Source organism: Leucopleurus acutus, assembly GCF_964270905.1.
Source record: "Leucopleurus acutus genome assembly, chromosome: 16".
Lineage (NCBI taxonomy): Eukaryota > Metazoa > Chordata > Mammalia > Artiodactyla > Delphinidae > Leucopleurus > Leucopleurus acutus.
Window position 1 is genome coordinate 14,874,470 of NC_139158.1, and position 8,310 is coordinate 14,882,779.

An 8,310-nucleotide genomic window follows, 5' to 3' on the forward strand; every position below is an offset into this window, starting at 1 on the left:
AACTACAGAGCCCAAGCGCTCTGGAGCCCACACACCACAACCAGAGAAGCCCGCATGCCACAACTAGAGAGAAGCCTGCGCATGCACTGCAATGAAGCGAAGAGCCCACCCTCCACAGCAAAAGATCCTGCGTGCTGCAACTAAGACCCGAAAGCAGTGAAAAATAAATTAATTAACTAATTTAAAAAAAAAGAACACAGACAAGCAGGCCATAGAGTATCACATAATTATTAAAACCGAGCCATAAATTTGGCTCTGAGCTTCCTGGTGGCCAAAACTAAAAGAAAAATACATGTATGTTATTCTCACTGTCTCTAAGAAGAAACACACTGTTCTTGGAAATTGCTAGATTTTTCCTGGTTGCCTCTGGCCAAGAGATTTCAGTTTTATATAGTGATTTTGAGTAATTGATGTCCTATTATTTATGTACTGTTGGGTAACAAATTACCCCAAACTTGCAGCTTAAAACAACAACAACAAAAATCTCTTATTTTCTCATAGTTTCTGTGGGTCAGGAATCTGGGTGTTATTTAGCTGGGTCCCCTGGATCAGGGTCTCTCACAGGATGCAGTCAAGATGTTGGCTGGGGCTGCAGGCATCTCAAGGCTGGAGAATCCTCTTTCAAGCTCACTCACAGGGCAGTTGGCAGGCCTCACGTCCTCTCTGGCTGTTGGCTGGATCCATCAGTTCCTGGCCACTTGTACTTCTCCATAAGAAGCTGCTACCTTCCCTTAAAGCAAGGGATAAGAGAGAGTGAGGGAAATTAGATTTAGTAACCTAATCTCAGAAGAAACAGCCCATATTACATATTCTGTTACTTAGAGCTAGTCCACAACCTAAGTGTCCATGGATGGATGAATGGATAAAGGAAATGTGGTATGTACCCACAATGGAATATTATTCAGCCACAAAAAAGAAGGAAATCCTACCATTTGAGACAACAAGGACAAACCTTGAGGGCATTATGATAAATGAAATAAATCAGACAGAGAAAGACAAATACTGTTGACCGTTGAACAAGGCAGGGGTTAGGGGCACCAGCCCCCTGTGGAGTCGAAAATCCAAATATAACTTTACAGTCAGCCCTCCATATCCGAGGTTTCACAGCCACAGATTCAACCAAGGATCGTGTATTACTGTCCTATGTGTGTATTGAAAAAAATCCACATATAAATGGACCTGTGCAGTTCAAGCCTGTGTTGTTCAAGGGTCAAGTGTACTATACAATCTCACATGTGGAACCTAAAAACGCTGAAATCATAGAAACAGAATTGTTTGGTGGTTGGCAGGGGCTGGCAGGTGGGGGAAACGGAGAGATGTTGGTCAAAGGGCACAAACTTCCAATTATAAGATAAATAAATTCTGGAGATCTAATGTACACTATGGTATCTGTAGTTAAGAATATTGTATATGTGAAAGTTGCTAAGAGAGTTGCTAAATCTTACATGTTCTCATTCCCTCCCTCCAGGCCAAAAATAAAAAACGGTAATTATGTGAGGTGATGGGTGTGTTAACTAATCTTATTGTGGTAATCATTTCACTACATATGTATATCAAATCATGTTGTACATCTTAACCTTTCACAATGTTATATGTCAATTATGTCTCAATAAAACTGGAGGAGAAAAAGAAGCTAGTCCCTAGGTCCAGTCTACACTGAAGGGAAGGGGATTACACAAAGGCATGAATACCAGAAGGGGAATCACTGGGATCATCTTTTTTTTTTAAGAATTTTTTTTTTTTTAATGGTTGCGTTGGGTCTTCATTCCTAGATGTGGCAGCAGGGGCTACTCTTCGTTGCAGGGCTCGGGCTTCTCTTGCTGTGGAGCACAGGTTCTAGGCACATGGGCTTCAATAGTTGCAGCATGCGGGCTCAGTAATTGCGGCACGCGGGCCCTAGAGGGCATGGGCTTCAGTAGTTGTGGCTCGTGGGCTCTAGAGCACAGGTTCAGTAGTTGTGGCGCACGGGCTTAGTTGCTCCGCAGCATGTAGGATCTTCCTGGACCAGGGATCGCGTGTCCCCTGCATTGGCAGGTGGATTCTTAACCACTGCACCACCAGGGAAGCCCTCATTGGGATCATCTTAAAGCCTGTCTACCACTGTCCTCAAAAAGATCGACTCTCTAACGCTCTGGTGGTTTTCATACTTCTGAGTGGACTCATTCTCCTGGAGCCCCCTCCTTCTGGATTCCTTTACTGACTTGATAAGATCTATTGATTATCTGACTTCTTTTACTCATCATTATGTCTGTGAGGGTTTATCTATGTTATTGTACACAGCTGTGTAATAGTCCACTATATAACTAACCACAATTTTATTTATCCAGTCTGTCCACTGTTTATGGACATTTGGCCAGTTGTTAGCTATTTTGAATAAAGCTGCTGTGAACATTCTGTAAATGTCTTTTGGTGGCTGTATGCAGTCATGTCTACTGGGAACACATCCAGGGGCGGAACTAGAGTCAGACAGTATTAGTTATACTGCCTCAGTCAATTTAGGTCCTCCAAGGAGAAGATGCCAAAGTGAAATCAGATGTGTAAGAGATTGACAGGGGGCAATTCCTGTGAAGGATAAAGGAGGCAGGGAGCAAGAACAGGCATAGAAAGCCTCCAGATCACAAAGCAGGTCTGACCACTGTGAAAGCGCTGCAGTCTCAGCCAGGCTGACAGGGAGCAAGGCAGGAGTAACCCCCTATCTAGTAGCCCTGCCAGGCACAGTCATGGGCTGGGAGCAGCCTGGGGAGAGCACGGCCTCAGCATGAATGTTGTGATCCATCCAGAGGTGTAGCCAGCCACTGGAGGCTACTGGCCAGCTAGCTTCTTTGCAGCAGACTCTCTTGAAGGGAGACTGACTGGTGTACCACCAGGGCCACCACACTACCAAACAGTCTTCCAAAGGGGTTGTACCAATTTAAGCTCCCATTAGCAAAGTATGAGAGTTCTGGATACCCCACATCCTCACCAATCCTTGGCAAGGTCAGTGCTTTCCGTTTTAGAAAATTTGGTGGCTCTCTAGAGGGATCATGGTGGTTTTAAAATTGCCTTTCCCTGAAGACCAATGAACCTGAGCTCCTTTCATATGCTTTTTGACTACTTAGATGTTCTCTTTTGTGAAGTGCCTACTTAAGCTTTTTTTGCACTTTAAAAAATGGGTCGTCTTTTTCTTATTGGTTTGTAGAAAGAAAGTCTTTATATAGTCTGTATACAAATCTTTGTCAGTATGTGTATTGCAGATATCTTCTATGCTTTTTTAAAAAAAATATTTATTTAGGCTGCGCCGGGGCCTAGCTGTGGCAGGCAGGATCTTCATTGCGGCATGCAGACTTAGTTGAAGCATGTGGACTCTTTAGTTGCAGTATGCGAACTCTTAGTTGTGGCATGCATGCAGGATCTAGTCCCCCAACCAGGGAGCATGCAGAATCTAGTTCCCTAACCAGGGATCAAACCTGGGCCCCCTGCATTGGGAGCGCAGTCTTCCCACTGGTCCACCAGGGAAGTCCCACCTGCTCCTATACTTTGGCTTGCTGTTTTCCCCTTTTTTTTTTTAACTTTTATTTGCTTTTATTTTTTTGCGACATTTATTCCTGGGCCATAAGTTTCTGTATCTTCTGTTTCTTCTGGGATATCTTTTTCTTCTGTGCAATGTCCTCTTCTGGTTTAGGAACAATCTGGTTTTTTTTAGTAAAGATCATCTCAATGTGGCAGGGAGAGCTCATATATGGTTTGATCCGACCGTGAACTCTGTAAATTCTATGTCCCATCTTGGGGGCTTTGTTCAGCTGGATGTTCTCAATGACCAGAGAATCTACATCTAAGCCCTTGAGTTCAGCATTAGTCTCTGCATTTTAGAGCATGTGCAGTAAAAATTCGGCACTCTTTTTGGGTCACCGACCCTACGTCCAGCCCCACTGTTTGGCCTGGGCACACCAACCAACTCCACCACTGTAACGATGGAATGGCATACGTTGCTTCTTTAAAGTGACATCCTTCAGATACTTGGTGGCTTTTTGGATATGCATACCCTTAATGGCCTGGGCAGTTTCATGAATGTTCTTAAAGTGAACACAAAGATCTGAACTTCTTCATTTGCATGATTCTGTGGGGTTTTCTGGGTCAAGTGAATAGCACACCATTTTTAGAGGTCACCTCAGGCCGCTTACCGGAAAAAGTGCCCTTTCTCCTTCTTAATGGTGTTTTTTGCTGAACAACTGAAGAGACTTCTTTGAATTCCTCATACACATTCTACTACCTTCACCTTGGAGCTTTCAAACTCCTACTTACCCACATTTCAGATACCTCTTTCTCCTTGAAGGCTTTCCTACTTCTATTGTACTAATCGGGCTCACTAGGCCAGGGATTCAAACCCCCTCAAGGCTCTCTCTGTCCACTTCCTACCTCTGTGTCAATTTTGTTCTCTCAGGCCAGTTTTTGCCTATAGAAGGAAAAGTGGTCCCATAGTTCCTCCATTTGCATCTTTGTTTTCTCCTGCCTGTAAGGGACTGCCTCTCCTCCCTTAAATCCAATTTTTAAAATCCTGATGAAGAATTCAGACAGCTCGACCAGCCTCAGGTCACTCATGAGCCCTGTAGCTAGAAAAGAAAGAGTGCTGGAGACGGCAGCCGCCCCCCAGACCTACAAGAAAGTCTATGCAAAACCAGTTCTCCTAAAAACAAGAAAGTGCTGTTCCCAGAAGCAGGAAGGGGTAGGTGGGCAGACCCAGCAGGAGGAAGCTGCTGTGGGAGGATGCTGGGGGAGGTTGTCACTGTTGGGGGCTCACAGGGAACAGCCCTTGTCTCTGTCCAGAAGAAGCTCTTCTGCTCCGTAAAGCAGTTTATCAACCTTTCTGTAGTGCCAAGAGGCAGCTGAGGCCTTCTGTGCTTGGTGGGCACAACTCTGGGAGGTCACTTTGTGCCAATCCAAGAATGTGAACTTCAAAACTTGTACATAGGGAATTCCCTGGAAGTCCAGTGGTTAGGACTCTGAGCTTTCACTGCCAAGGGCCCTGGTTCCATCCCTGGTCGGGGAACTGAAATCCCGCAAGCCGCGCAGGGTGGCCAAAACAAACAAAAAAACTTGTACATAGATGGAAACTTCATACATTGCTGGTAGCAATGTAAAATGGTGCAGCCCCTCAGAAAACAGGTTGGCAATTTCTCAAAATGTTAAACATAGTTACTCTATGGCCCAGCAATTCCACTCCTGGCTATATTCCCAAGAGCGCTGAAAACATGCGTCCACACAAAAACTTGTACATGAATGTTCATCATAGCATTATTCATAATAGTCAAAAATGCCCATCAACTGATAAATGGATAAACAAAATGTAGTATATGCATACAATGGAGTATTATTATTCAGCCATAAAAAGGAATGAAGTGGGGAGTTCCCTGGTGGCCTAGTGATTAGGATTCTGGGCTTTCACTGCCATGGCCCCGGTTCAATCCCTGGTTGGGGAACTGAGATACCACAAGCCACACAGCTTGCCAAAAAAAAAGGAAGGAAATACTGATATATGCTATAACATGGATGAATCTTGAAAACATTATGCTAAATGAAAGAAGATAGACCCAAACATAAAAGGCTACGTATTATGTCATTACTTTAATTTATTTTTTAATTGAAGTATAGTTGCTGTACAATATTAAATAAGTTACAGGTGTGCAACATAGTGATTCACAATTTTTAAAGGTTATACTCCATTTATAGTTATTATAAAATATTGGCTATATTCCCCCTGTTGTGCAATATATCCTTGAAGCTTATGTATGTAACACACCTTTTAAATGAAATATCTAGAGTAGGCAAGTCCCTAGAGAGAGAAACTAGATTACTGGTAGCCAGGAGCTAGGGTGATGGAAAATGTGGAGTGATTGCTAACGGGTATGGGGTTTCCTTTTGGGGTAATCTAACATTCTGGATCTAGACAGTGGTGGTGGAAGCACAACTCTATGAATATGCTAAAACCACTCTAAAAGGGTGAATTTTATGGTATGTGAATTACACCTCAATAAAACTTATTTTTTAGGGACTTCCCTAGCAGTCCACTGGTTAAGACTTCGCCTTCCAATGCAGGGGGTGCGGGTTCAGTCCCTGGTCAGAGAGCTTAGATCCCACATGCCTCACAGCCAAAAAAACAAAAAAAAACTGTTATTTTTTAAAATGTGTACATAGAGCTTCCGTGTTGTAATTGCTCACTTAATGTCTGTCTCTGCCAATTGCAAATTCCGTGAGGCCGGTGGCTGGGTCTTTTGTATTCTCAGCAGTTGGGGTAGTGCCTGGCACAATAACATGCGCTTAAGAATTATTTGGTGAATGGATGACTGAATGAATGATACCAGCTTAAATGCCACCTCATTCAGGAAACTCCTCCCCCTGTGCTCCCGAAGAGCACCCCACCACCACCATTCTCTTTCACTGGAAGGACAGACTCAGGCTGGGAGGAGTCTCCACTCCAGTTTATCACTCCAACTTCTGGGGCCAGCTCCCTGGCCACATCCCCTCGGGCCACTGCAGCTGCAGCACTTCATTCCTGGGGCTGGTTTTAGGGTCCCTTTCATCAACACCTGGAGATGTGCCTTTCTTCCTACTGAGCTCAGCTGTGTGTTTAAGCTTTTCTTCTTTCTTTTTTTTAAGATCTCCTATTTATTTATTTATTTATTTATTTTTAATTTTTGGCCTTGCCACGCAGCTTATGGGATTTTAGTTCCCCAACCAGGAATCCAACCCAGGCCCATCGGCAGAGTCCTAACCAGTGGGCCATCAGGGAATCCCCTAAGCTTTTTTTCTTAGAAGGTTTTATCTCGTATTTCTGTACTTGTATTTCTGTAGTTTCTGTGTTGGCTCAATCCATCATACCAGAACCAGAAATCCCAAGAGGCTTCTATAAGCTTGTTCATGACCCCAAACTTGCTTTGCTGGGTTAGAACACTGTATATTTTCTGTCCAAGTTTTAAGAAAGGTCACAGCAAGGATACAGCAGGACGCCGTAGGTGTGGCAGTTGCTGGCTAGAAATCTCTTTTTTTTTGGCCACACTACGCAACTTGTGGGATCTTAGTTCCTCAACCTGGGATCCAACCCGCACCCTCAGCAGTGAAAGCCCAGAGTCCTAACCACTGGACAGCCAGGGAATTCCCTAAAAATCTTTTTATAACAGAGTCTGTGACATCCCAAGCCTCCCAGTGTCCTTCGGGAAAATCCCACTCAAAGTGAATATCCTATTGAAAGGGGATGGATGTGTCATTTTTGCTTTCAAGCGATAATGGATTCTGATTTCATTTCATTATTGTCAGCACAGATGAAATGCTCTTTTTATAATACTGGAGGAGGAGTGGACTAGTAAACATCCTATGTACATAGATGACCTCCCGACCCACCAGATGAAGAGGCCGTCCACTGAGCACACATCTACATACCAGGCACTGTGTTGGCTTCTGATATGTTATATTTAAATTTCATAAGCTCTGTACAAGGTAGGTGTCATTATCTCCAGTTTCCATGGGAGAAAAGTAAGTCTCAGAGGGCTAAGTACCTGGTCCAATTACTGTAAGAGGTAGAGCTTCAATTAGTACCCAGGCCAATCTGGTTTGTGTTCCCCATCTTTCCACCAGCCTGTGTGGCTTCTCTCTGAGAAGGCATCTCTCAATCTGACATGGATGCTCTGTTTGTTCCCAGATGTATGAATGGATTCTTCACCAACCCTCCCCTTCCATTCTACTCTATGCATGTAACCAAGTTCCAAGGTCTTTCCCTGTTCCTGTCTCAATGTAAAAACCAATATATCCCTGTGGTCTGTGGTAGGCTGGACCCAGGGTTAAATGCTGACATCTGCTGAAATTCCATCTGCTCACTGCCATCCCAGATACCACGCTGGGGCAGCCTGAGGCTCCACTGAGATCATTTCCTCCCAAGATCCATGAATCTCAGCATGGCCACCCTGACCACCCAGCCTAAACTTGGTCCCAGAGCTCCAGTAGGAACCCTGAAGCTGGTGACGTTCCCCACCAGGCCCTCACCCCTGCCATCCTGTTCTCAAGATCTTTACCTGTATTTAATTCCGACAACAACCTTTGATGTAGGAATTATTGTTTTCTATGTTTTACAGATAAGGAAACTGAGGCTCAGAGAGGCTAAGTAAACTGCCAAAAATCACACAGTTAATAAGTTGTAGAACTGGGATTCAAGCTCCAGCAGGCTGGCTTCCTGATCTATGCTCTTAGCTTCTGTGCTATGAGCTAATACACACAGAGAATTTAGATTTCTTTTTCCTTAGCATTTACCACCATATAACATAATATATATTAATTTCTTAA

At 44.0% G+C, this 8,310-nt stretch overlaps 1 pseudogene across 1 annotated transcript; it reads right to left on the reverse strand.

Annotated features, from left to right (window-relative positions):
* Nucleotides 1–3,289: 3,289 nt before the first annotated feature.
* Nucleotides 3,290–4,133, reverse strand: LOC309972665 (large ribosomal subunit protein uL22-like; annotated as a pseudogene). Its single transcript has one exon. The product of its transcript is annotated as a large ribosomal subunit protein uL22-like (transcript).
* Nucleotides 4,134–8,310: the final 4,177 nt, after the last annotated feature.